This window comes from Lissotriton helveticus, chromosome 9 (assembly GCF_964261635.1).
Source record: "Lissotriton helveticus chromosome 9, aLisHel1.1, whole genome shotgun sequence".
Lineage (NCBI taxonomy): Eukaryota > Metazoa > Chordata > Amphibia > Caudata > Salamandridae > Lissotriton > Lissotriton helveticus.
In genome coordinates this window covers 289,787,195-289,811,283 of record NC_136070.1, presented here as the reverse complement: position 1 = coordinate 289,811,283, position 24,089 = coordinate 289,787,195, and positions in this window count along the sequence as shown.

Sequence of the window (24,089 nt, the reverse complement as noted above, 5' to 3'; positions counted from 1 at the left end):
GATAGGGTAGACAGCTTCATAAGTTAGGAAGGGAATGAACAGAGCCCTCAGGCTACCGTTTGAAGCTCAGGATTTGGCTGAGTACAACCTTCCAGACCATCCTGCTGGAGAGGAACACCCTTATCCACACCCAAGGCCCTTTGTCCCCTGTCTGGAAGGTATACACATCACACCACAGGAGAGCCATTAACAGTCATGTGACCTTGCACACTGGTGGAAAGGCACATTTGGTTTAGGCAAAAAAATGCCAACTTTCTAAAAGTGGCACTTTCAGAAGATTAATCTAAAATCTGACTCTTCTATCAAAGCGCATTTAAACTAAAAGGCAAATGAGTGGGAGAAGCATCTATCTATCAGCTACCAAAGTGAAGTTTTTACTTATTTAATAGAATAAGGTAATCCCTTGGGAGACTAAGCCTTGCCACAGTGAAAAATGACTTTGGAAGTTTTTCACGGCCAGGACATATAAAACTCAAGTACGGGTGTCCAACTTTTTAAATACCATGCACTTAGCCCTCTGAGCCTCCTGGGCATACTTTTGGGGTGACTTATAAATATTAAAAAGAAAGGTTTAGTGCTGTCAAAATCGATTTTTCCAGATTTAAATGCAATTTAAAACTGCACTTTAGGTTGCATTGTCAGGCCTGAGACATGTTTTACTGTGCTACTTTAGTGGGTGGCACGAGGAGTGCTGCAGCCCACTTGCAGCATTTAAGTTTCCGGCCTGACGACATGTAGTACCATTTAAAAAAACTTATGAGTAAACTAAATATGCAAATTAGTTGTCTACCAATTTTACCATGTTTTAAAATAAAGAACACAAATACATTACCACTGGTGAGCAGGAAAAACTGTTCAGAGTCCTAAAAGCCAACAAAGGCAGGTTCCGCAAAATCTGGCATGACCTTCAGAAAAGGCCAGGCCCAACAGCAAGGATAAGTGATGCATAAAGGTTCATGGTCCATTTCTTTTAATACCTCTCCATTAGTTTTCCCCTATTACAGCAAACCATCAACTGGTAAAACATAGAGGTGAGTGGAACTTGTGGAGTTTCAATCCGCAGATGAAGTCATTGTCAGGACCTGAAGCCCAGATTATTCATTTCTTTCTTCCATTTATATTCTCAGCAGCGAACCGAAACATTAACAGTGTCACAGGACTACATTTCACATGAGTCCTGGAAAAAACTTCGCACAGCAACAGTCCCCCATCAGCTTACCCTCCTTTCACGTAAAACAGTCCTCAAGAAAAAGTATTTCCTCTTTCTTCGCTGCTCAGCAGCCAGTTAAGTACTTTTCCTTGTTGACTGTTTCTATGCATGTAATGGGCATATTGCTGGACTAGTGGTGCTGTCTTCTCTGTCCCTGCATTTTCATTATCATCTCTGGGTTAATATTGCCTTACACAAAGTTTTTTCCTTGGTTTCAGCTGCAGCATGCTTTCATTGAGATCTGAGAGGCTGCCCTCCTGATCAGTGCTTGGTTTTCCCTGCTGATCCAAGACAGCGAGAGTTGAGGTTGCTTGGGTACCTTGAAGGGGCAGCCATGCTCTTCCCCATGCTGCACTATTGCAGGCCATGTGGGGCCAGATTGTTGTTCCTCAGTTCTTTCTACATTAAGCTCAGAGTACCACTAGAGGGTGCAGGCTTGCTGGCCACTCCTATGCGCCTCCCACTCGTTGTCTCCCTCTGCCAGTAGCAGCAAGGAGAGAATGCAGCAGATCGGACAGCATTGAGTGGGGAGTTTACACTGGACCACAGGCTGGCGATACTCACAAGGAGCATGCTCATTATATCTCATGGGCATGGGTTCACCGTGTTCATTACATTCCCAGGCCTCCTCATTGGTCCCCCACAGCTGGTACAGACACAGAGGGTTCTGTCAGTAGACAGTTGTCTCATTTGTAATTGGTTTGGCCAGTTTAAATATACAAGGTGATTCTGAGCAACTTGGCCGGATTCCAAGGGGTGCCGCAGGGGGAATAGCATTTTTTCCCTTTAGATGAGGAGTTTATAGATGCTATAGACGCGTTCCTGCTTAAGGCTGATCTCTAATGTCCTGGATCCTCTGGGCAGACAAATTATGTGACTGGCCATTCAGCACAATCTGAATCCTCCTGCTGCGGGTACACTTATGGTAATCAAAGACCTTTGAACCCCTGGCAGTTGCTGATTTTGGTTATAAGTTGACAGATAATGGTGTTCCATCCACTTCTGCACCACCTGATGTGTTTGAGAGGTTACAACAGGCTTTCCTTAAGTGAGAGGCTGAGCCCTAGAGAAGGACGGTTGGATAGAGCTGGACAATGCCCCAACTGAGGGTAGTTCATTACCTCAGGATGATGCCTGTGATGATGGGAACGAATCAGGGGACCCGGATCATGATTAAGATCCGGGAGATGAACCCGGTCTGAGTAGACCATGGAGACAGGAGGGTGGTCACAAATGCCCCAGACTAAGACATTGAAGGAGCAGGAGATGGTTTCAAACCTTTACACAGGATGCTGGATCCAGATTACATTTATCATTTGTGATCAGCAGAGTGGACCACAGCACCAAAGGTAGCGGAGCCCAAGACAAAGAGGTGAGGGGAAGACTGAGGGTAGAATTCCCTCTACCAGTTTTAGATAGGAAGTTAGCACTAACCAAAGACATTAATGTGAAGATGGCCACTTTCTTTGCAAAATATATCATACACACACAAAAAGGGCATTGGCATTGATTGGTCATGATAGGCATGCCAAAACAAACTCCTAGACACGTTAGACCCCCTGACTGAAACCTTAGCTATGACAGAGGAGGTGAAGGAGACTGGCAGCTTAATTGCTTTTGACAAACTGTCTGGAACAGCGTGCTATATGTTTTTAGGTATTGCAAATTTTGCCCTTGCAATTGAGAAATACTGCTCTCTCTTAATCAAGATAGATCCCAAAAAAGGTGAGTTACCCACTACCGAACCCAGGGCAGAAGCAGATGGGGGATCCTTTGGAGACCCTTTCATTAAAGAGTTAAGTTGGTTTGTCACAACTTCCTCCTCACTAGATAAGGCGCAGGAATCCATAAAGAAGGTCCTGGGCTCTAAGCTTTTTGAAGGGGCTGCTGGAGGCAGGGGACTGCATGCAAACTCCAACCTCCCAAAAGTACCAAGGATGGAAACAGTCCAGTAGGAAGACCGCAGGAAATTTGGTGGTTTTCTTCCCACCAGAGGAACCGGCAGAGGCCCGGAAGGAAGCAGAGGAATCCCAGGCAACTTCAACGCTCCATTTCGATCTTCAGGTAAGGACTATCCCTTCTTCCCTTCTAAAGGTGGGTGGCAGACACACAAATTCTCCTCCAGAAAGGATGGTGGTCACCAGGGATGCATGGGTGCACTAGACAGTGGCAGGTTTCCCAATTTTTTTTTTACGGAGATCTGGTATAGCAGCAGAGACCCACAGATGTGGAATCTTTACTGAGTCAAACAAGAAGTACATGATATGCTAGACAAAGGGGTGATCATTCATTCTGTTCTTCACCCCAGAGGCCTCCTCTTCAATCTGTTTTTGGTGCAGAAGAAGGATAAGGGGTTAACTTATGGGATTTCAAAGAATGATTGATGTATCAACATTTCAAAATAGAAGGAATCCACTTCCTATTGAGTGTGTTGCTACTGAACGACTAGATGACTTCTACTTCTGTCAAATGGCCCATGGGGACATTGTCGTAGTCTCTAAGTTAGCATGAGCTCTTCAGACAGTGCGCGGATTTGCGCACATTACTACATGGCTTTATTTTTGCAAAGACTTTGTTCATACTTTTCACATGAGAATGGATTGCTGTGCATGCAGCCAAATGCTTGATTGATTGATTGATTGTTCACTCTCTGCCAGTTCCTGGAATTTAGTCTGAACATTGTGAGCAAGGTCGGTAAACAATGCCCCTTGTTATTTTGTCCTGGTCATGCCCTAGCACCTAGACAAAACATAACAATGCAGCTGTTGTTTGAGAATCGTACTTTGGTATTATTAGAATACATGCATGGGAAGCACACACTTGAAGAGGGACCTTTCCAGGGAGAACAGCGAGACAGCACCTATGATGTAGAACTAGCATCTATAGTCTAAGGCAGGGGTAGTCATAGTAAGGCCCGCGGGCCGGTGGCGGCCCGGCAAGCCTTTCCTGGCGGCCCGCGGACCTTGCACACATCATACCAGTGTTTTAATTTTTTTTTTTTAAAGAGTGTCTGCAAACTAAGTTGCAGCAGCACGACTCCGAGACTCTGCTGCTCTGTGGGGGCCGGCCGGGGGATTCCTGCCATAGTTGGAGTGGAGCTGCAGGGGTGCTAAAAGGTGAACAACACAGCCTCATTAACATGCTAATGGTCTTTTAAAGACCTGTTAATGTACTCAGTGCGGCTATGTGTGTGTGCTCCGAAGCTGTCTCAGCCCGGGCTGACACAGAGGTAGGGTGATATGACAGAGGGAGAGGGAGGGAGAGGGAAAGAAAAGGAGACTAAGCGAGGAAGGGAAAGGGAGAACGGGTGAGGGAGTGAGAGAGGGAAGGAGGGAAAGGGAGGGTGGAAGCAGGGCTGAAGTCGAGGTACCACGCGGGTGGACGACGTCCCCCACTTATTTTACCGGGAGCTCGATAACTGGAGCAAATGGAGCAGCACATTCACTATTTGGCCTCTCTGGGGTGAGATAGGAGCCCATTCAGAACGCTGCTCACGCGCTGGCTTCTCTGATGCAATCGCATCTAAGGGGTGAGCGAGAGGAGACAATGAATCTGATGGTGCAAGCTACCTTTCGTGACATCACTTCCTGTTGTGACGTCAGCATCCCCCCACTTCTTTTTTTAGGACTTGTGCCCTGGGTGGAAGGGAAAGGGAGAGTAAGGGAGGGAAAGGGAGACAGAGTGAGGGAGGGAAAGGGAGTGACAGTGAGGGAGTGAGGGAGGGAAAGGGAGAGGGAGTGAGAGGGAAAGGGTAGGAGGGAAAGGGAGGGAGTAAGGGAAAGGGAGGGGGAGGGAGGGAAAGGGAGTGACAGTGAGGGAGTGAGGGGGGGAAAGGGAGACCGGTGAGGGAAGTAAAGGGAGACAGAGTGAGGGAGGGAAAGGGAGACAGAGTGAGGGAGGGAGGGAGGGAAAAGGAGACAGAGTGAGGGAGGGAAAGGACGTGACAGAGTGAGGGAGTAAGGGAGGGAAAGGGAGACAGAGCAAGGGAGGGAAAGGGAGACATAGCGAGGAAGGGAAAGGGAGACAGAGTGAGGGAGGGAAAGGGAGATGGGAAAGGGAGAGTAAGGGAGGGAAAGGGAGACAGAGTGAGGGAGGGAAAGGGAGTGACAGTGAGGGAGTGAGGGAGGGAAAGGGAGAGGGAGTGAGAGGGAAAGGGTAGGAGGGAAAGGGAGGGAGTAAGGGAAAGGGAGGGGGAGGGAGGGAAAGGGAGTGACAGTGAGGGAGTGAGGGGGGGAAAGGGAGACCGGTGAGGGAAGTAAAGGGAGACAGAGTGAGGGAGGGAAAGGGAGACAGAGTGAGGGAGGGAGGGAGGGAAAAGGAGACAGAGTGAGGGAGGGAAAGGACGTGACAGAGTGAGGGAGTAAGGGAGGGAAAGGGAGACAGAGCAAGGGAGGGAAAGGGAGACATAGCGAGGAAGGGAAAGGGAGACAGAGTGAGGGAGGGAAAGGGAGATGGAGAGAGGGAGGGAAAGGGAGACAGAGTGAGGGAGGGAAAGGGAGTGACAGTGAGGGAGGGAAAGGGAGACAGAGTGAAGGAGTGAGGGAGTGAGGGAGGGAAAGGTAGACAGAGTGAGGGAGGGAAAGGGAGACAGAGCGAGGGAGGGAAAGGGAGTGACAGGGTGGGGAAATAAGGGAGGGAAAGGGAGACAGAGCGAGGGAGGGAAAGGGAGACAGAGTGAGGGAGTGAGGGAGGGAAAGGGAGATGGAGAGAGGGAGGGAAAGGGAGACAGAGTGAGGGAGGGAAAGGGAGTGACAGAGTGAGGGAGTGAGGGAGGGAAAGGGAGACAGAGTGAGGGAGTGAGGGAGGGAAAGGGAGACAGAGTGAGAGAGGGAAAGGGAGTGACAGAGTGAGGGAGTAAGGGAGGGAAAGGGAGACGGAGCGAGGGAGGGAAAGGGAAACAGAGCGAGGGAGGGAAAGGGAGACAGAGTGAGGGAGTGAGAGAGTGAAATGGATGCAGGGAAAGGGAGGGAGGGAAAGGGAGGGAGAGAAAGGGAGTGACAGAGTGAGGGAGTGAGGGAGGGAAAGGGAGACAGAGTGAGGGAGTGAGAGAGGGAAAGGGAGGGAGAGAAAGGAAGGGAGGGAAAGAGAGTGACAGAGTGAGGGAGTGAGAGAGGGAAAGGGGGGAGGGAAAGGAAGGGAGGGAAAGGGAGTGATAGAGTGAGAGAGGGAAAGGGAGACAGAGTGAGGGAGTGAGAGGGAAAGGGAGACAGAGGGAGGGGGACAGAGGGAGGGGGACAGAGGGAGGGGGACAGAGTAAGGGAGACAGAGTAAGGGAGAATGAGAGAGGGAGGGAGAGGGAGGGAGGGAGACAGAGAGAGAAAGAGAGCGAGAGAGAGAGATGTGTGTATGCCGGGTCTGGTGGCTCAGTGGATGAAGGTGTCCGCTGCAGGGACCAGTGATCAACCTCATGGTCAGTTTTTTTTGTTGCTCTAGCCCCGCCCCCTCCCCCACTGACCCCGCCCCCACTGGTGCGGCCCTCGGACACAAACCACAGTGTAAATTTGGCCCCCCGAGAGAAAGTTTGTGAGTACCCATGGTCTAAGGTATGGGGTTTGCAGACGTAACGCAGAGATCTTCTAATAAAAATACTGCTCCTTAGCAAGGGGAGGAAGGATAGACTCTATTGTCTTTTCATGATGACATTTCCCTTCATGTTTTATGGACTAGCTGCTATGCTGACTGCATTTATGTTATGCATTTTCCTGCTTGTTGTGATACGTATACTGCATGTTACAGCACGTTATTTAAAATAAATATTTTAAACTTGTTTGTGTCTCTGTCAGAACTTATTGTGGACAGCTACAAAAGTGCAAGTGAAAGGGTGTGTCTTGCAACCGCGAATCCTGAGAGATTCGGGAGTGTTGTGTTCTAGGGTGTCTAATCACTTGTTTCTCTGTGAGTAAGTAGGAGGGCAAGGGAGTTACTATAGCTAGTCGGTCCTGAGCTCATGGGTGCTAAGGTGGTAGGGTGACTCAGTCCCTATGCACTAAGGTCCCATAATCCTACACATAGTTCTGCTCTTGGGCAGAATCCCTGCAGCACTTCTCCATTCCCATATTTGCTCCACAGAGATGTTTACTGCAATTTCAGTGGCAACATCAGGTGCACAAGTTCATCTCACTGCAGTTTGGACTTTACTCCACTCCATGGTGTTTCACCAAGGTGCTAAAACCAATGGTTCACCTTCTGCACTTCAGAGAAGTCAGGTTGATCGTTCATCTGGATGACATTCTCATCATGGCACAGATTCCCGGTCAGCTGCGCCATGATTTTATCGCTGGCTCAGTCACTCTTACAGGAGGTGGGTTTTATTACCAACACAAAGAGGTTGGTGTGTGTTCGTACACAGAACATTCTTTTTCTAGGGTTTCTTATGATTCGGTTCAACAGACTTTGCGTCTCCCTCAAAGAAAGATAGCTCTCTTTCGCAAGAAAATCTTTAAACCGAGTGACAATCTCCCTGAGATACTTGGCCAGGACAGGGGGACAGGTAACAAAACACAATGAAAGGGCCAGAGGGGTTTTAAATACCAGCACAGGTTGTATACCCAAGAGACAGAATCACAACACCATAGGAACCCTGGGTCTGCAAGTTCCATTATAACATTAGGTCACCCTGGTTAATAGATATGGGAACACTATCCTATTCATTCTGATTCCTCTTTACAGTGTAGTTCTGAAGGGACTGAACATAGACCACATATGTTTTTTATCATGAATATCTCCTTCAGTGTGTAGATAATATGCTGGTAATTCAGCATTTTTTCCCTTGTAGTTTTACTCAGAGAATGATTGGTGACTAATAATATTTAATGAATTGGTTCTGACTAGACTATTGAGGAGCATTCTGTGAAGCTCCCCTTGGATATAATGTTACAATCCACAAATGTCTGTGTTGGTGCTGCCAACAGTGATATTAGTAGAGGGCTATAGTGACGTGGTTTTCAAGAAGTGAGCTGATTTATTAGTATAGCCATTCGTATTCAGAGCACAATATTTGGCTTGTAATCATATCACTTTAGCATTTTCTAATGTATACTTAACCGCATTTCTCTATTTTGCAATGAGTCAAATGTCCCATTAAGTGAATCTCCCCTGTCCTCTCGAAATTACAGGGCTCGGCATGCCCTTGGCCCTTCCGCCAAGGTATAGAAGAGGTTAGTTGCCTGACTACTGGAGGTAAGCTAATACATTGGTGTTTGACAACACCTCACTATTTTTGATGTATTGGTCCCCTTAAGTTTTGTTACTCATAAAGGGTCTCAGTAATTTCCTGTGGAGTGATACCCTCTGTTTCTTCCCCCCTATGGAACGAATGCTGTGCTAAGCGATATATTATTGATTTCTATGTCAGAACACTGTCATTATTTACTATTTTTTGTAGACAGTGCCGACCAGTGGATCCTTGGCTGAGTGGCTTACCACCCCAACCACTGGTTTTGTATATTCACTTCTTTCTTTATAACATTTGTTAACTGCATTTACAGTAACATTCACAAGATCCTGAAGATGGCCACCACACTAGGCTGAAACAGGTGTACCTATGACCACCCATGCACTCTTTGACAGATTTAATTCCACTCTGTCTTAGTTTATTTTTAACCCTGGTTAGAAGACGCTAAAATAAACAATTGTGCAACCGTGTGAACTAGTTTTTATTCATATGTGTTAGACCTGGCCCTTTTGACAGGTTTATCCCCAAACTTATTGCCTTTTGCCTCCTATTTTTCTGACCCTGTTTTCGTTGCCTATGGATTTCTGGGCACTTTACCACTGCTGACCAGTGCTAAAGTGCATTTGCTCTCAGTATACATTGTGACAATGATTGGTTATCCATGATTGGCATATTTGATTTACTGATAAGTCCCTAATAAGGCACACAGTGTGTGCCAGACACTGTAAATCAAATGCTACAAGTGGGCTTTCAGCACTGGTTGAGCCACCCACATGAGTAGACATGTAAATGTATCTCAGACCTACCAATGTAGTGTCTATGTGCACAGTTATAAACTGTCATGTTTTCCTGGCAAGTGCACCCACTTTCTAGGCCCAAACGTTCCCTTTCCTTACACGTAAGGCACCCCTAATGTACGCCCAGGGTACCCCCATGGGTAGGGTGCAGTGTATGTGAAAGGTAGGACATGTAGTAGTGTGTGCGAGATGTCCTGATAGTGAAATACTGTGTAATTTGTTTTTCACTGTTGAAAGGCTATCTGTCCCATAGGCTTATCATTGGAGTTGCACTGTAACATGTTTACCTGTGTAACTTGCAATAGGTACAAGATGGGAAAATTAAGTTTGGACTTTCTGAACTCAGAGTTTCTTAATGCACCTTTTGGTAAAGATGCTTTAAAAAAAATCCTGTGTTTGAAAATGTCACTTTTAGAAAGTGGACATTTTCTTATTTTACCATTCTATGTACCTCTGGCTGTTTGTGTATTCAGCGTCTGGTGTGTGAGTGACAGGAGCTGAGATGTGCATTCACTCTAGACAATCACTGGGGGGTTGAGGTGTGCACTGTCTTACCTAGTTGACTCTTTGCAGGCCTGAATTGACCTGGTCTGCATTTAGAGTAGTGGGAGGAGTTGTGATTACACCTGAATAGGTTGTTTCTCCTTTAGCACAATGCTGTCTCCGCCCCCTGTGGTCATGCTGCAACAGTGAAGGCAGAACTGGTTTGGACTGGATTCAGAGACCCTTGCCACAATGAGAACAATGACATTTTGGGGTGCCAGTATTAGACCTGAAACACCCAGGACTTAAGATTACTTCCAGGAACAAGAAGACCCTGTCAAGAAGAAGAGCTGGAGAGATGTAAGGAGGAGTACTGCCCCTTTGCTGTGTGCTGTATGGGGTTGGTCGGCGGTGCTGCTTCTGTCTGTGGTGGAGGAAAGGAACTGGCTCTTTTGACCCTGCTGTGGTATCCTGCATGGGAAGAATCTTCAAGGGTTTGTGTGTGCTGGCCTCTTGTTAGAAGTCTCAGGGATACAAAAGACTTCTTGAAAAGAAAACTGGCAGGGGAAGGACTGGACTGTTCCACATCCCTCATTTGAGATATAAGTACTAAGGAGCGCTTGGTATTTCCAGCTCAAAGTGGAGAGCGCTGTTGGGGTCCCCTTGTGTGGGGAGTAGCAGGAGGGAAGACCTTGTTACTGAGGAAGTACTCTCCCCGATGCATGTGTTCCCCCTCACAGCAGCTCGTGGTGAGTGCTGTGTTATGTACTCCTTTCATGGTTTTGGAGCTATGCCCGCAGAGAGCGCTGTTTATAGTTCCTTGGCTAGCACCGGTGTGCAGCACTGCACTTCCCCCTCCCTGACCACCAAAGTGTGTATGCAGTTCCCTTGTTGCCTAAACCACCAAGGAAGCCGATCAAGAGCAACCAGGAAGCTCAAGGTGTTGCCTTGCATCTGCCCCAGACCTGAGGAAGGAAGGCGGGGCCAGCCAGGAGGAGGCCGCGAGTCTGCAAAGCGGCTGCCATGGGAGGCTGCAGCCGCAGGCGGCAAGTACGCCTGGACTGAGGACTAAGAGGGAGGTCTGTCAGCGGAGCGGGAGTGCCAGAGAAGTGCCTCCGCCTTTCCTGGCCAGGTGGTAAGACTGGGAGCCCTGCAAGGGCTCAAGGCAGCTGACCGTCCCTGGGACCAGGTGAAGGCTCTTCCCTCACCTCGTTACTGGCTGCACCTCCCAAGGGAGGGTCACGGCTCCTTTCCTCACTGTTGGGGGTATGGTGCCATTTGTTGGTGCCATTTTCATTGTGGAGAAGAACCCCCACAGAGGCCCCAGAATCCTAGTTAGATGGGTCCCAGGCATGCTGCATGGATGTCAGCAGCTGCTCATGTTAATCCGCACCTTGGGGGCATTTTGTTCTAATTGGCCAGATGGGGTAAATCCTCGGAAGACGTCCCGAGGTGCGCACCCGGAGAGTATAGAACCACTGCCTATAAAACATATGCTAGAAGGCTCGCCGAGGCGGTTATGCCCGCACCTGGTGCCAACCTACCATGGGACCGGTAAAAATAGCGCGGGGAAGCTGCAAGGTGATCCTACGAGACGTTCCCAGTGGTTGGGAGTACTGGTGGTTCTTCCTCACATCCCCAGAGCTGGCCTAGTGGACCCAGCAGTATGCTTTATGTGGATTCAATATTACATTACCAAGTGTTGTAGGAGTGAAGGGAAGCTGCATCCTATATGATCCTGATGATGTTTAGTGAGTGATGCTCTACCTATCCCTGATGTCATAACTATGTAGCTATGGAGGGTAAGATATGCATGGTAATGGTGTTCTAGATGATAATGGTTTCATGACGTATGCACCCTACAAGGATTCACTTTGGGGCACTATGATGTTTATGACAATTGCCAATGGCAAAGCAATTTCTGATATATATGATGTCATGACAAGTGCCTAGTGGAGCAGTGGTTTATGTAATTGTGGTCTAATGTGTTTCTATGCATGAATACAAAGGATATTTTTGATCTCATGTACAGTCTCTTGTTGTGGTGTGCCTAGTGTGTCACTGGTGTGTTTGTGTGTGTGTTGCGCAAACACTTTACACATTCCTCTGGGATAAGCCTGACTGCTCTGCCAAACTACCAAGGAGGTGATAAGGGGTTATCTTGGGTGTGTAACTCCCTTACCCTGACTAGAGTGGTGGGTTCTGCCTGACTTAGGTGTATACCCTAGCCAACCAGAAACCCCATTTCTAACAATATTTATCTCCTTTGCTCCCTTCACCACACCAATTTAACATATAGGGGAAGATTTACAAGAACTGATACAACTCTGCATTTTAGAAGAGATGCGTTAGTTTAATTGCGTCAAGCAAAAAAACCTTTGCGCCACCATGGATGTGTCGCATTTACAATGCGGCGCACCGTGGCGCAAGGATTGACAGATGCGTCACGTATCTGTTGGCTTAAAGGTAACCCATTGCAGGAGTCTTGTTGCAAGCACAACGCAACTCCAGCAATGCTCAGGAATGCCTGTTCCTATTGTGTTGCATCACGCCTTATGCCTGCTTCAAGCGGGCTTATGATTTTGACGCAGTGGCGTTGTAGAAGTAGGGCAGTGAAATCTTGTAGATTTCACTGCCTCACTTTTACGAGGCTTACTTGCGTTGGAACACCCACCCTGCATACCTGACGCAGGTCTACTGTGACGCAGAGCTTTACAATGTGACGCATCTCCCTAGATGCGTCAGTTGTAAATATGTTGCAACGTGGCGCATTGTTTACAACGCTGTTAGGTCACAAAAAGTGATGCAACGGCAGCGTAAAAGTGTCGCAAGGGGCTTGTTAATCTGTCCCTCAGTATTTAATATACCTCTTCCAAACAAATAAAACATCACTGAGCTCCTCCCTCTCAGTGAGGGGGTTGTAGCCCGCGCTATGACTAGGTTCATAGTGTGAGGAGCTTACCCTATGATGAAGCATGTCACCCTCGGGTAGGTGAGAGAAACCATCATATAAAAGGGACACCCCATTAGCATCAGCTTTTTCCTCTAATTGGACAGTTAGCCTCAGTAATTCAGGCAATTTTTCTTGGGGCGCTCCATTATCGCACACTTCGGCAGCTTAAGGCATTGCACCTGCTCAAAGATCTAATTTACGCTACAGAGATCACTTTCTCTCCAGAGGCCAGACAGAACCTACAAAGGTGAGTACAACACATGGAGGCGTGGAATTGCAGGGCCATGTTTGGTTGTGTGGTGGGCCTTGTAATAGAGTCAGATGCGAGCAGAGAGGACCGTGGTTGACCTTAGAAAGCCAGTTGCACATCAGCTGCCTAGAGCTTCTAGTGGGCTCCTTCGTGGTCAAGGACATCACGAAGGTGGAAGCTTCTTGTGTGATTCCATTGAAAATGGGCAATGTATCGGCAGTCTGATACATATACCACCTGGGAGAAACACAATTGAAAGAATTGACAGAGTTGATTTCAATCACAGTGGGGTATTTTCCAGGGAAGCTGAAATCCATCGCAGATTGGAATTCCAGTTACCCAAATAACTTGCGTGCATGGAAACTAAGTCCTTTATTGTTCGATGGCCTGATGTTACAGTGGGGTCTATGCAAAGTGGACCTTTTTGCCTCCAGATTCCGAGGGTCTTCACATGGAGGCCCGATGCAATGGCAGAAGTGACTGACATGTTTCTCCAGGATTGGAGACTGAAACAGGGGTATGCGTTTATGTCGTTCCTGATTATCACTAGACTGACGACAGGTCAGGAGACAGAAGGCGACGAAGGTCCGGTGACTCCACTATGGAGATCTCAAACATGGTTTCCAGATCTTCTGAAACTTTCCTGGGATTTTCCAGTCTTACTTCCCAAAGTCACCATATTCTTCAGGATGTATATGGCAGATCGCACCCTCTGGTGACGGATTGCAGGAGTTGTTGGGATATCTTGGGACCTTCGGAGTATGCTTTCTCATTCATCAGGAAGGCTTAGGCAGACTCCACTACCATACAATATGGTTAAGCTTGGCATCGATGGTTACATTGGTGTGTGGCTGGGCATCTGGATCTCGTGGGAGCAGATTTAGAAACCATTCTCAATTTACTGTCAGAACTGACTGAAGGAGGTATGGCTTACCGCACATTTAGTATATTCCGATCAGCTATTTCAGTAAGCCATGTGCCTCTTAATGATATTCCAGTGGGAGAACATCCCTTAGTATGTAGACTTTTGAAAGGGATTTGTTTGTCAGTTTCTCCAGAGCTGCAGCACTCACAGCTGTGGGGCGTGTATGTTGTTCTAAGATACTTGGATGATTGGGTAGATAACAGCTTCTTTTCTAGGAAGCAATTATCAGGTAAGCTGGCTATGCTTTTGTGCTTGATTTCATGCATGAAGGTATCCAAACTGCGAGCTCTAAATATATCATCCCAAATGCTTTCCCATGAAGGGGTCATGGTATCTGTGTCCAGGTGTACAAGATCGCATGCCAGGGTGGTTCATTAGTCAGCATTTCCAGATAATCCAAAGCTATTTGTGATGAGATGCCTCAGGAAGTATGAAACAGTTATGTAGGAACTAAGACCTCCAAGCACTTGACAATTGCTGATAGCAATTAAGACACCTTATAAACCTGTTTCTTCTTCCACTATTGCTAGGTTGGTAAGGTGTATTATGTCATAAACAGGTATAGATGTTGCCACTTTTGGGGATCATTCTTCTAGGGGGGGCCTTGGCATCCAAAGCGTTCGCTTTGAGTAGTCACTTGGAAGACATACTCTAGGCGGCTGACAGGTCGTTGAAATCTCTATTTAAGGAATTCTGTTTCAAGTGGTAATGGGAGTAGCATCATTGGTTGTGAGTTAGCTCTGTGTGTTCATAATCCGAGCCTCCGGTCCTGTCAAAGAATATAACATTTCCTAGTTATCCCACCTGACATGGTATGTTACCATTGGTGGCCTTCCTAGTAGAGTTCATTGGAATAGGTATTGGAATAAGTTATCTTGAGTTTTGTATTTTAAACATTTTAAAGGTTTAATGAGATATTTGTTTCATACATGCTGTTTGGATAGTTACTGTCTATGCTATCAACTGTCTGTTGGATATTTTCTCCAAAACATTTCTCCAAAAATTCTCCTACTTTCAGATTTAGAGAAAAAAAACAAGTATATAGATGGAGATGTAGGCTGACGGTTATTTTACGAATAAAGAAAGAGGAAAGACTTTCATTGAAGACTGTTTAATGTGAAAGGAGGACAAGATGATCGATGGACTATGTTGACTGTTGCTGTGCAAAGCTTTTTCCAGGACTTATGGGAAATGTAGTCCTGTGACATGGTTTATTTTGTATCTGCTTGACTGCTGAGAAAATAAATGGAAGAAAAAAATGCTAAATCCACGCCTCCCTGTGCTTAATAGAAATGAAAATTTCCTTCACAATAGCTAGGACATATTATTAGAAATGATATTTGATTCATTATTTTATATAATCTGCTTTCCATATGGCACATGGCCTACCCTAATCTCTCTTTCTCATATTCAAAATGCATGATCCCTGCAATAAACATATCTACTATTAATTACTCACATCTCATCCCTTAGCATATAATTTATCCTATGTGTTGACCTAGGATTTACATGGTTATATACTGTCTATTCTCTGAATTACTTTATCTTATCTATGCACACAAATTAGATTCCAGGAATTCATAAATCTATTCCTAATTGATCATATTTTTTTCTGTTGTTACAGTGCAAAGCAGAGGTGTAGCTTCAAATTGTGCAGCAAGTTTAGTGCAAAAAGAACAATTGTTGGACAGAATGCGGAACAATGTCATACATTCACCCCAGTACAGAGATCTGGGCCTAAATCCATTGTTTTTTGCTCACCATGCCATTCCAGTTTGGACCCAGCCATATGCAAATCAGTCTTGACCCTGAGCCCAATGGGAACAGTCCAGCCCGAACTGCCAGGCCAGGTACTCCCTGGACTGGAAACAAGCATCCTAGGACCAGTTTCAGGCTTTCAGCCCTCATCAGCCAGGACAGCTTGACTCAAGTGGCATGGAGAGCACGGAACTCACGTCTGAGCATACCCGTCCCACTCGGGGTGATAAATACAAAAAGAACAATTGATAGACAGAATGTAGAACAATGTCATACATCCACACCAGTACGGAGATCTGGGCCTATATCCGTTGTTTCTTTGCTCACCATGCCATTCCAGTTTGGACCAAGCCATATGCAAATCATTCTTGACTCAGCGCCCAATAGGAATAGTCCAGCCTGAAATGCCAGGCCAGGTCCTCCCTGGACTGGAGACAAGCATCCTAGGACCGGTTTTAGGCTTTCAGCCCTCATCAGCCAGGATAGCATGACTCAAGAAACAACCTTTACAACGCAACTTTTACATCGCACTACCATTAGAACGCAGTCATTACATCGCAACATCCCTTACATTGCATGCCATTACAATGCAACCATTACATCGCATGACACTACAATGCATACCATTACAATCCATACCATTACAACGCAGTCATTACAACGCATACCATTACAACGCATACCATTACAAAGCATAGTACCCTTACACTATCCAACACTTACCCTACTGTTGCACCCCCTGGAGTTAGAATAGTAATTTTTAACCCTACACTATCCAACACTTACTCTACTGTTGCAACCCCTGGAGTTAGAATAGTCTGAGTGCAGCATTCTGTATGGTCTCGAGACTTGTGAGGAGCAGGGTAGAGATGCTGGCAAAGAGGGTGTTGCCATAGTTGAGGCAGTGACAAGGGCACTAGTGACGGTCTTTCTGATGTTGGTTGAGATCCATCTGAAGATTCCGTAGAGCATGCGATGTGTGAGTAAGCAGGAGGAGGCGACTGCATTGACTTGTCATTTCATGGTTAGTTGGCTGTCGAGGATGATGTCAAGGTTGCGTGCATGGTTGGTCGCTGTGGGTGTGGGTCCGAGTTTTGCAGGGCACCAGCTCAGGTACCATGCAGAGGTGTTCTATCCAAAGATCAGCACTTCAGTTTTGCTTGGGTTGAGGTGGAGGCAATCGTCTGTCATTCATTTGGCTATGTTAGCCATGGTGTTGCAGAAGCTGTTCTTACTGTTGGAGGGGTCCTTGGTTAGCGAGGAGATCAGTTAAGTGTTGTCTGCTTAGGAGATTATGTTGAGGGGGTTCATTTAGATGTTTAACAGGGTGGGTCTGAGGGATGATCCTTGTGATACACCACATATGACCTCTTTGGGTGCAAAGGTGAAAGGAGTCAGTTGGATGTTCTTAGTGCGTCCTATCAGGAAAGAGGCGCTTTAAGGTGTCTTGCTTTATGCCTATGTTGTAGAGTGTGTTGATGAGGGTGTTTGTGGGAGACAGTGTTAAACACAGCGGAGAGGTTGAGGAGGTTCAGGGCTACAGTATTGGTAGTGGGTCGGATCAATGTATTTGGTGGTTGAATTTCCCTGTGAGTTACAGCAGTTTGTTGGTGTGCCTAGACTGTTGGGACGCCTCTTTATTTCTAAACCATGCCAAATTTATTTTGGCATATTAGATTTTTGAAAAGAAAAAGTATTAAAAATACACGCTTGAGAAGTTCAGACCTATTTGCTTTGAAAAATGCTCATTTTTTAAACTTTAATGTTTTGTGGTTGACTGGTTTGAAAATTCCTCCCTCCGTCTGCTTGCCCCTTACACCTTTTCCTCTTTACCTCTTTACCTCTTTTCTTCTGTTAGTCATTCCTCAGGTCTATTACTGACTCACTTCCTTGCACTGATTTTATCAGTTGCAATTTTTCCTTCTCCCAACTGGCAAAAGAACTATACCATTTTGTAAAAGCAACATGGTTTCTTGTGCTTATACCCATTCTAAATTTATTTTACAAATATAAATTAAACAAAAAGTGTCATTTCAAAGACAATGCTTCTTTCATTAGGCATATTGTTAATTGGGAACCAAATCCCTTCAAAATATTTTCCTCTTTTTTGCACAAACTAGAACCCTTTTCTCCAGGAGTTTGCCATGCTCAACCCACTTAGTAAAGACCTACATAGATAAGGATCATAAAGACTAGATGGACTCTAGTTTAGAATGCATTTTCCATATACTTCGATTTTGTAAATTAGACAACTTGAGCCATATTATATACTATGGTCCTCATGGTCTTCTGTGCCAGGTGGGCAAACAAAGGAGTAGGTATTATCCTCCTTCCTTAGCAAAATGCCTAAGAACATCATTACAGAGCCTGCGTGCAGCTGCAGAGGGCATATGCAAATCATTTGTGATCACAATGGAGCTGTACCTGTGTTGGGACAGGACGTTTTCTGCATGTCTCTGGAGTGAGTGCTTTCCCTGCTTTATGCTGAACTCCAGGCAAGTCACTTACAAGTTACTGTATGCTTTCTAGATCCCTACCTCAGTGAGCATGACAATCACACATATCCACTGAGGGTCTCCCTGTTTACATGGATTGAGGCCCTAGAACCTGGGTCTGAGGTATATGGGAGACAAGCATAGTGCAAGACCCTCAAGTGACTCTTTGAGAGGAGGACCCAAAGTTGCTCAGCTGAGCCATACCTCTGCAGGGACTAGATTTTACTTTGGAACATAAAGTAGGCATACAACATGGTAATGCAGATGACCTTTCCCGCCAGTTTACCCAATCAGGTGACCGGTCTTCTCCCACTGGGGAGTAAATACTGGCCATTCTGATCTCGGAGGGGCATATGTTGAGATGGAAAGTCTTCTGCATGTCACTAGAGAGAGTGTTTTCACTGCCTAATGCTATTCTCCAGGCAAGTCACTTAAAAGTTACTGTATGGTTTCTAGATCCCTACCTCACTGAGCATGACAATCATAGATGCCCACTAAGGGTCTTCCTGTTTACATGGATTGAGGCACTAGAGTCTGGCTCTCAGGTCAAGGGAGGCATGCATAGTGCACCCCTATTTCACAGAAAGTGGCTACTGCTCTCTCTCCACACAGGCTGTGATAGACTGACATTGAGGGCAGAAATACATCTATAGTCAGGGATACCTGTGTATCTGTATTATAACAAGGGTGGATGACTAGCCATCCTTCTGATCAAGTCTACGCAGTCTCTCATGCCTGTGGTCCTGTTGCCTTTGTGTACCTGACGTGTGCTTGAGGTACCGTGGGTGTACAGGAAAAGGATGGTGAATTGAGCCATTGTATGTAATTTGACCAGTTCTGCTGCATATTCCAGCTTCCCCATGCCCCTCCCCCTTCCTTGGACAGGCCTAGTGTGCTGGAGGTAGACACTCGCTCTTATCTGTGTTAAGCTGCTCTAACCCTGCTAGGAAGGACCCTTTCTGTTGGGAGACGATTAGGCCCCCTGGTCTGAAGTTAATTAAAATTCCTCTCTAGGGAATAGCCTGAGCTGGTAAAAAGAAAGACAGTAGATCATCCTTTTCATGCTTTGGACACGCAGTGGACATGCAATAAATGTGTCTTGTGATTGGAGTGGCACCCAGGATTCAAAAGTAGCAAACTCTCCGATTGGATATGCCTATCAATCAGAGGTGAAAAAATTCGGCCTTAGCAGTCAGTCGTTGTTCAATGCTGGTCTACGATTTTGAAGAGGCATCCCTACATGGGGTCTGTCTGTGGAAGCCATTTACAGCCTGAGGTGTAAAGGCAAGATAAAAGGCTTGCTCATTGTGCCTCTGCACACCACCGGATGGGGATTAACTTGAGGACCTGTTCTCTGTGAGGGATGGGTTATGCTGCAAAGGAGCTTGCCAGTTTGACAAAAAACAGCGGCATAGGCGAGAGTACTAGCGGTTTAATCTGGCAATGGGAGTACGTCTATGTAGACTTCGTTTCAGTAATGGTTTTCGTCCTACATTTGAAGGTGGATGTCGCCTATTAATTTGTATGTAGTCCAGTTCACCATTGTTAATGTGTGGCCCTTCAGCCCTCAGTCCCTCATATGGTAATTCATTGTAATTGTGGCGCCAGATACTATAATTTGAAATCTGGAGCTCCCAGACCACCCTCCTCTTATGGTAATTTTAATTTACTTGATGCACCCAATGTCTATTCGGATACCACATCAGGTCAGTTAGCAGCACCTCTAAATTCCCGAAATGTGCCCCAAAGAATCCAGATCGAATCACACTGCAGTAGTATAACAGTCGGGAGACTATGGCCATTTTGGCAAGAGCTATTTGGCAATCTGATCTCAGGGATTTGTGTCGAAGGGCACTCTTTTCATGTGCATTTGTGCGTTTTACAAATGTCTCATTCATTTCAAACGTGGTAATTTTTGCAAACCGCTCTGCTGTTTAACTGCTTGCCTATCACACTTATAAGCGCTGTGATTTCAGCTCCATGTACTGCTTTAGGAAAGTGCCAGATACCTAATTCTTAAATTGATAGCGACAGAGTAATATTTTTTTTGTTTGTGCTCAATTAATCAACTTCTTTGAAGGTCACAGAACCCTGGCTAAGACAGATAAAATCCTTGCTCTTGTACCCTTTGTGGTGTTTTTATGGCATATTACTCGAGCAATTATCCTTCAGAACTTAATCCCTTTCCAGGAGTCATTAACTGATTTGTAAATTAATGACTCAAAGCTAGTTCCCTAAGGGAAGTCACCAATCCACCATGACAGCGCTTAAAATCATGGTCTATTGCTTTTATCTCTCAAAGCGTCTACAGAAAACAATTTGTTGTTCAACCTTGCTGTGAAAAATGTGGCTCCTAAATGTTTTGTGTTGCTTCCAGCTTTATTGATTTACAGCGGTGCTAGGGCTTTGGAGGGAGCTGTTTTCGTTGTCAAACTGCAAACATGTATATTTGAAAAGAAGACAGTGTAATGTTTCCTCTGGTAGCGTTAGGATTCTCAGTCATTGCTTTTATGCTCAGATGCTGAACCTGCTGTTGTATGTATTGGCATTATATAGAACTTACAACCCTAGAGGAGGAGTTGAAGCCCTTTGTGGCTATTAGCACTCTACTCCGAACGTTGGTGTGAGTGGTTCATTCTTGGTTATATTTTCAGGGCCTAATCTACAACAAAGTAACGCAGCATGATGCCGCAAGCCATTTGGCTGCGCCACGCTTTGTTACTTCGGAAGCAAAGGGATACATCATAATATCTACAACGATATGACAGATCCCTCTGCTCTCCCCTGCGCTGGCGCACAATTGGCTGCCATGCACCAACGCAGGCACCCTTGCACCATGGTGCACGGGATCATGGATTGCTAGGATGATTGTTTTTGTGCAGCAAGTGACATCATTCTACACCAAAACAATAATGAGAGGTGAATTCTTCTTTCTATGTGTGCTGCAGAATACAGCACGCATAGAAAGAGGAAAAAAACAGGAGACATGAAAACATTTCTCCTCGTATGACACGTCACCAGACCAACAGATGGAGGGGGATGACCAAAATCTTCAGTATGTATCAATATGTACATTTTTATTGTGATTGTTTGAAAAATCATGTGGCTCATGTCACGTAGCTGAGTTAGCCCCGGGAAGAAACATTGCCATTATACTTACACATGTTTCTTAAATTGCCTTCTACACAATGACTTTTGACACACATTTGTGTGTGTGACAGTGCACGATTAGTTTCTCTTTAACCCACATTGCTTACATTTCCACTTCGTAGGCACACTGTCAGGACACCTTCAACAGTTAGTACGTTTAGAACAAAGCCTAAGCTTACAGTTTGAAAATGTTGTTGTTTGTTTTTCGTCGACATAGCTATCAGAGAAGGATAAACATTGACAGCCTGGCTGTGGCCTCGGCACTGCAGCATAAATGCTGTTGTTAAATATACAAACACATTTCTATGTTTATATCAGAGGAGCACTCTGCTGTCACAGCGAGGTTGCTGTTTGTCAGAGTCTCAGCCCAGCTGATCAATGTTTTCCCTCTGCGAGGATGAATAGCCAACTTATGACCAACACAGGGATCTGAACATATTTAATTTAAACAAATGAAGGAGTAACCACTAGGGATACTAAATACCTGTATAATTATTACGGTATTATGGGTGCATGCCCTGCGATCCAGTCTGGGACAATCCTTTGTCCTTTGAAGACCCCTCACTCACCAACCTAGTTGGTGACATGCTTCATCATCGGGGTCCCACCCGGACGGCCGAATGCCATCCAGGTGTGCTGCGACACCTGATTACAGTGGAGCGGGTTATTCGTTTTTATATGTGATAAGGGTAGAAAAGTGTGTTTAAAAGTTGTCTCAACACTACCCACTCGAAGACTTTATTCTGGAGTGGTTGGACAACCAATAAAATTATATACAGTAGTATTTACATGGGGCACCTTTGCCTTATTATGTAGGCTGTGGTGTCAAAAGAGACGTGTTAAAAAGGAGGGAGGTCTACATGTTTCAACCTACGTGTGATTATGGAGGTTTTCGTCAGGACCAGTGTAACTTAGGCTGGGTGAGCTACACACGCTAAGGTGTATCCAGTCCTCGCCTAAAAGTGCAGGTGAAATCACAAACAGGTGATTTCTGAAAAAGGTGTTGCTCTCCGTTTAGTTTCGATTAAAAACCTGTGGAAAGAACGGGGAAAAGGGATGTGGTAAGGGCATGCTAATCACGTACATACATAAAAGTGTGACTGGTGCACTCTGTGGACAAATACCCATTCTTGGGCTCGAACAATCGTAACTTGAGCAGACTTACGTGCTGTTTGTGAGAGAAGCGCACGCATTAACTGCCCTCAGGGTATTGAGTATCATACTTAATTGTGATGTATCGTCACAATATTGGGATACAAAAAGCCGCTGTTCCAGTGAGTGCAAGGAAAATAATGAGTGTGACTCATGTGGGAGTAACTGTGTTAAAGCTCTGGTAATGGACCGTGCCGTGCTCAAATAATGACTAGAGTAAAGTGATGCGGCGCAAAAAGAGATCTCTAAGTGCGGATAATTGTAGATCTCGTTAAAAACCACACACACACACACACAGGCAGCACAAGAATCATTCACATATGAGCATACTCAAACAGTATTCTTACTAGAAGCACGCTGATTTAGGGCTTCATGAGCTCCCCGACCCTGCTCGTACGTGCAGCCGCCATCTAAAATGGAGAGGGGCGAGGGAGTGAGAGGACCGTAAGGGTTCCGACGAACCATGACCTATCTAGTTGGGCTCTGTCCGGACTTACTTGCGGCTTCTGGAAATCTGGCAGTTTAGCCTAGCAGCGGTTCTGTCGGGAGCTCCGTGGGAATGCTGTACGGGCTCTTGCGTGCAGCTAGATAAAGACTTCCGTGTTTGCCCAGTGGCCGGGGCGGGGCGTGGTCACGTGGGGTCACGTTGCCAGGGAGACCGCGCTCGAGACAAACGCTAGCTCTGCGCAGCCGCAGATGGTTGCGCTGAAAAAGGATTATCGAAAACTGGGAAATTGGGAAATAAAAACGCTCGTCAGCGTAGTGGTGGGTGCATAGGTAATGGGAAGTTGGTATTATCAGAAGGGGCATTCATAAGGGAGTATACTAGATGACAGAACCGTAATTACATAGGAAGACAAAAGACACCCAACCAGGTCCATTGGGCAACCGAGGACCCAGTAGGGAACCACACCAGGAGCAAGAATCAACAACCAGGTCCGAGCAGCAGCAAGACCTAGTCACTAATCTAGCCACCAGACCATTGTCAACCACTGAAATAGAAGTCCTCAGTAAAGGACTTGGTTTTGTCCTGACACCCAGATTGGACAAATTTCGGTTGCATTGCGAACTGGCTACTTTCTTTCGGAAATTGAAGCTGAAAGCCTTTTTCGAAAAGAAAGCAGACAACCCCTTGACAAATGATGATCCTGATGAGACTGGACTGCGTATAAAATCTACCTTTGTACCACCTCCGCATACAACCCCAGTGGAGTTATCGGCGTTCGAACAAGCAGTGTTCAACGACATTGAGAAATTACAACCACCAAAACCCTACATCAATCTCAATAAAAATGAAAAGAAAGCCCTGGAGGAACTGAAAAACTGTGACACAATTGTGATCAAACCAGCCGATAAGGGTGGAGGGGTAGTTGTACAAGACAAGACTATGTACCAGAATGAATGTCTACGCCTACTGGCAGACGAACGGAACTACCGCAGACTACCAAGCGACCCCCACACAAGATCTGAAGCAAGAGATAAAATCCCTTGTTGAACACAGGGTATCCATGGGGTTCATTTCAAAACAAGAGGGGGATTTTTTTGTGTAACAATGATGGAAAAACTCCATATTTTTCCACACTTCCCAAAATGCACAAAAACAACCCCCCCCCCCCCCTGGAAGACCCATAGTATCCGGTATAGGATCACTACTGGAACCTCTGTCCCGCTTCTGTGACGTATTTCTGAAACCAATTGTACAAAAGACCACTACATACCTACGGGATACTAAGAATCTTCTC